At 30.8% G+C, this 6,126-nt stretch overlaps 1 long non-coding RNA gene across 1 annotated transcript; it reads left to right on the top strand.

Annotated features, from left to right (window-relative positions):
• Positions 1-3,838: 3,838 nt before the first annotated feature.
• Positions 3,839-5,075, top strand: LOC130464434 (uncharacterized). Its single transcript, XR_008924850.1, has 3 exons — positions 3,839-4,263; positions 4,348-4,436; positions 4,739-5,075. It is a non-coding gene; the product is annotated as an uncharacterized lncRNA (long non-coding RNA).
• The last annotated feature ends 1,051 nt before the right edge of the window (positions 5,076-6,126 follow it).

The raw sequence follows: 6,126 nt of genomic DNA, 5'->3' as shown, positions 1-6,126 counted from the left end.
AGAGGGTGCGTGGCTGCTTTGATGTTGTTTTCCAGGCACTTGTAGATTATCCGCTGCTTTGATGTTTAATTCATAAAGTTGGAGAAGAAGGGTTGTTTCCATTAACGTGGGGTTTTGGGCTTGTTAGATGTGGTGATGGATATGGAGGAGTTAGGGGTCGTACAGGGTGGTGAATCATTTTTATTTATTTTTGTAAATATATAAAGTTTTCAACTTTCTGATAATTTTCCATACAACTAAACCATGGAAATTACATCTAGAATTTAAGTTTCCCCGTTGTTTTCCTCTGAGTGAGTTTCTTGATCTCTAAGGGGGGAAATGGTGATTCAAATAACAAAAGTAATAGGAAGTATTAATTTAAGGAGCAATTGTAGAATATTAAGTAGGAATCACATAAAAATTCTAAAAATCTCCCTCGAGAGAAAACTACAATATTAAGATTCTAAAAGACCTCCCTTGAGAGAAAGAAGCTATAATATTCTTCAGATACAGTAGTAAAACATCTTTGATCTGCTTGCTGATATTTTCTATGCCAATTTGCATTTACGAATTTTCCGGGTCCTGGCCAGCTCTAAAAATCCTTGAAGCACTTGATCGACATCATCGCTTTTCATCAGTTCCTCTGCAACTGTTGCCGGGGTAATTTGTACCTCTTTTATCAGCTCTTCAATTCGACCAAACAATGTGTGGCTGCTATCGTTGAGGTAGTTAGAAGCTAAAATCTTAAACCCAGCAAAAGTCAAATAAGACATATGAATGTGCATATCCATTCTGCCTGGCCTTATCAAGGCTGGATCAAGCCTCTCCTTGTAGTTGGTTGTGAACACGATGATCCTCATCACCACAACTTGACCACAGCCCATCTATGAAGTTCATCAACCCCGTTAGTGGCAATGACTGGTAACCTCCTGAACCTTGATTGATACGCGCCATGGCCATCTGTTTCAAGGCTAACTGTTGCCTCTGCAAGTAGCAGCTACTGCTACTGCAGTCTACAGCTGCCAGTTGCAAATCTAGCAATGACTACTGCTACAGTCTATGTCCTCAATCACTATTATAGACCGATTGGCAGTGGAAACCCGTCATTGCTGCTACAGTCTATGTCCTCAATCACTATTAAGTTGTCCCTAGTAGGAAGACTATTAGACGGAGGCTACATCGCTTGTGGACAGCGGCGCAATTACCCCATATCCGGGGTAAAATGATATTTTCCCTTCATGAGTTGAAAAGTCAAACAAAGTACTAAGTATCAAGTATCGGCAACAATGACAGTAGTTAGTACAATAATGACAGTATTTTAATACAACAATGACAGTATTTATGCAAACGATGAAAATACTTATATAACACTTGTATACATATTTTTACCCATTCATTTAATATGCAACACTCTTATCCATTTATTTAAGTGGTCTCTTTACTTTTTATATTTCATTACAATTGTATACATAATTTCCTTTTTTTGGTGATTGTGACAGTATTTTAATACAATAATGACATTATATATACAACAATGACAATATTTATATTATCGTTTACAGTATATAACAAGTTAGCAACACTTTTACACATTTATTTAAGGGTGGGCCATCTTTCCATTTTTTTGTTTTTTTTTGTTTTAGGGTGGGTATGGGGTCCTTATTTCGCTGTCCACCAGCGATGTAGACAACCTCAAGATTATTATGTAAAAGTTGTCAAAGAAAACATAGACTGACTTTGGGGAATTATACAATTTTTAAAATCCAGTCAAATTCTCATTTAACAGAAGAGATAGCTTTATGAGATAAACATGTAGCAAATTTAATTGTGAATTCTCCGTTACTGGAATATCCCTAGCATGGTTCATCCAACATATTAGTGGAATAACACCAATTATCAAGCTAGAAAAGGACATTAGACCATGGTCCTATTTTCCATCGTATACCTTGAAAAAGAAGAGGACAAATTTGTAAAATCTTCTTCCATATCCTGGAATCTTTTGGTTGAGGTTTGCATGAAAAAAAAAAAGCTTGTAAATGTTTTGGATGGATAGTTTCACTACTAGAAATGGTAACATTAATGACGGGAAATCCCGTCGCTAAAGACCAATAATCGTTGATTAACGACGGGATCTCCTGTTGCGAACCCGTCATAAAAGGGGGCCGTCATTAATGGAAAATTCCGTCGTTAACTCGTCGTAAAAAGACATTTGCAACGGTTGTTCCCGTCTTTGTTTGGGTGTTTGTCCCGTCGCAAAAGGCTTTTGCGACGGGATTTTCAACCCGTCGTTATTAGGTTGTCGTTAAAGATACAAATTCTTGTAGTGTTTGAACCCATGGGTTATTATTATTCATGCATAAATAAATTAGATTAAAAACATATTCCGTAGGTTTGATTTCTCAAACTTATAATATATTATCCTTGTATCTTGTTTTAAATTATTTTTCAAGCTTATTATTTAGTGTTTTGTATGTAGTAAACTATAATTATTTAATTATGTATATAAATTTTTGATTTTGTACTGAATTTACAAAAGTTAATTAGTTTATTATATGGTGATATTGTGTATTGGCAATCAAACTTTATATTTCTCTTATACGAAATTGGTACTCCGTATTTTTTTAAGATAATAACAAAAAGGTCTTGCGCGCACAAGGTGTACAATAAATTTATTGTATATCAAGATAACTTTAACCATTTTTTTGTAACTTTAACCTAGTTTTGATTAACTTTTATATTAGTAAAAAGAATTGATATATAAATATTTTAAAGGGTTAAATTATTAATTTTATACATTATTAGTGATTTTGAAGAAATAAGTTTTACTAAAATGAAAAAATTTATCACTTAAAAATAGATAACTTTTACATATATATACTTAACTTTTAAGCATTTTGACTTAATTTTTTACCGGTGTACAATATTTATTGTACACCCATTATAAATAAGAATTTGTGTGCACAAGGTGTACAATAAATTTATTGTACACCAAGATAACTTTTATGCAGTTTTTTATAACTTTAACCTATTTTTCTGTAACTTTTATATTATAAAATTAAAAAGTTGATAGATAAACATTTTAAAGAGTTAAATGATTAATTTATACATTATTAGTGATTTTGAAGAAATAATTTTTATTCAAATGAAAAAATTTATCATTAAAAAATAGATAACTTTTACATTTATAATATATAAATGTAACTTTTAAGCATTTTGAGTCAATTTTTACTCCGGTGTACAATATTTATTGTACACCCATTATAAATAAGAATTTGTTTTTGATAACAAAATCGTTGAATACTTTATGTAAGGAGTACTGCAATAAATAAAATCCGGAAATCCATCTAAAAATTAAGGGGAGGTATAAAAAATTAACTTGATCTTGTGTGTCAGATTTGTCAAAATGTATATTTTTAATATCTTATTTTTTAAATATAATTTTTACTTTATTGCAATTAAAGATGACGATTTTAGTTTAAACTAGATTTTAGCCCGTGCGATGCACAATTTTAATAAATTGTTAAGTTCAAATAAAACTCCTATAACAACTGATTTCTTACGTGGCGCTCTAATACTGGATTAGTGTTTGACTTTGGATTGAATTTTATTTTAAATTAAATTTTATTTTAGATTTATTTTTAAATTATTAGAGTATTTGATTTTGTATGGAGTTGTACATATTATTAATTAATTAATTAAAATATCTACGTGGCACTCGATTTTTTAATTCAAAAATAATTTAGAAATCTTATTTTATATTGACCGAAACCAACCGTAATCCTAGGTGGCGCTCTAATATTTCAGCAAATATTATATATATATATATATATATATATAGGGGAGGGATCCGGTGAAAATAGGTCCCTATGTGAGTATACTAGTATATATGAGAATGAATCTAATCCGTAGGATTAGATGAAATTCAAGGGCTAAGATTAACTTACCACCTACCAAGTAATAAAAGGAAGACGTTTCTCTCTCTAAAACTAATATCAGACGTTCACTCTTTTCCCTCTCTGTAAAATTCAACCTTCTTCCTCTCTCTCTCACCATTTTCTCTCTCCTCAAAAACTGCCATTAAAGCTTAAAAAAATGCCGATGAAGCTTCTATTCACTCGATTATTCGTTGATTTCAAGTAGTTTATCGTCGAATTCTTGTATATTTCTTCATTTCTTCTACAATTTTCGTCAATTTTAACCTATTTTTTTTGAGTTCGGATACAATTGAAGATGAAGAAGCAGAAAATTCACAAAAATTAGGCCGAAAACCTAGGAACGGAGAAGGTAAACAACAATACGCAAATTTCTAACTATTCGCTTGTTTTAGAATTTAATTTAAGTTAATTTGTGTTTACTTTTGATTTTAAGGAAAAATATGAAAAGTGGAGATGAAATTGCATAAAAGAAAATCGACGAAAAACAAAAATTCAGATTCAGGAGATCGAGAAGAATCGTAGGTAATTAATCGATTGAATGTTCAATACCATGATAAAAATTTTCTGAATTTTTTTGTGATTATTTTCTGAAAGTTTTGTTATTATTTTCTAAATTCATAATCAATTTGTTCTTAGTTTTTGCAATTAATTGTTCATATTTCTAAATTTTGTGATTAGCTTCTGAATTTCTGAATTTTTAGGTCATTAATTTCTGATTTTTTGAATTAATTTGTGAATTTTTTATATTTCCTGATTTATTTATTTTATGAATTAATTCATGATGTTCTATAACCTATAGTTGTATGATCTGAATGTTTAAACAGAGAAAATTCATATGACGAAAATGAGATTAAACGAGTCAAACCATCAGAGCCACAACGCACTAATAGCCCCACTGCCGAACAAGCACTTCTGAAGGACATCCTTGAAAATGTTGGGTAATATTTTATAATCTCAATTCTTTAGAACATGAAGGTTCAACATTTAGAACATGAAGGTTCACTGTTTAGAACAAAATTGTTTAATGTTTAGAACATGGAAGTTACTTTTTAGAACATCAAAATTGTTTAATGTTTAGAGCATGGAAGTTACTTTTTAGAATTTTTTGCCCTTATTTGAAGCATGGCATATTGACCTTATGTCAGACTGCTTGTAGGCTCTCTTGTGAACATATTTCTGCCTCTCCTAGTAATATGTTGTGAATGTAATGATCTTTTATTGAAAATACTAAAATCTAGATTCAAGTTGTTCAGCTAAGCATATCTGATCTTCTATTAACTAAGGTTTAGAACATATAAATTCAATTGTTAGAACATATAGCTTAACTGCTTAGAACATATAAATTCAATTGTTAGAACATATAGCTTAGCTGCTTAGAACATGTAGCAATTAACTGATTAGAACATATAGCAATAATGTACAGAACGTATAGCTTCACTTGTTAGAACATATTACTTCAATTGTTAGAACATAAATCTTATCTTGTTAGAACATATAGCTTATTCAAGGTTCGAATTCAAATTTTGATTCTATTTTCAATGCTTGAGTTTATCAAGGTGTCAAATTGCTATCCTTTCATCAATATAGTTGTGTATGCTAATATTGATCAGGTCTTTCTGTTTGCATCTGCTAAGATTATGCTTATTTTGTTCAGCGGTGACAAGTTTCTTCTGATTTTGTTCAGCTTTCTGGTATGCTTTGTCGATGTTATATGTTTGGTGTATTTGTTGGGCTTAGCTAAAGTCAGATTTATGTGGGAAATGCATATATTTTCTATCATCATATATTGCTTCTGATCTTCAGTCAAGAAACCTCCAAAAGCCTAAAACTTCTATTTGGTGAATAGATTCTTGAAATTAAATGATTATATATATAATAGATTCCAATATCGAATATTTGCTACCATAGGCTAAACTCCACCAACAAAGTGCTAAAGAAAGAGAGCAGGCGATAGTTGGGGTGGGAAGTAGAGACTGAGATGCTGCAAATTGGACTTTGACTAGAAATTATGTACATGTTCTAAACCATAATTGTACATGTTCTGAATATATGTGTACAATGTTCTGAAAAAATTAGGTATTTTCTTAAGGTAGTTAGAGCTTTCAAGATTCATGCTAATCTTCCTAGAAAGTTATGGGGGGATCGTATCCTGGCTATTACTTAAGAGAGACTAGAAAACTACTCCTAAAATTTACTTCACAAATCTTCTTCT

Source organism: Spinacia oleracea, chromosome 6 (assembly GCF_020520425.1).
Source record: "Spinacia oleracea cultivar Varoflay chromosome 6, BTI_SOV_V1, whole genome shotgun sequence".
In the NCBI taxonomy this organism is placed as follows: domain Eukaryota; kingdom Viridiplantae; phylum Streptophyta; class Magnoliopsida; order Caryophyllales; family Amaranthaceae; genus Spinacia; species Spinacia oleracea.
The sequence above is the reverse complement of the archived record's forward strand: the minus strand, read 5'-3'. Positions and strand labels throughout refer to the sequence as shown.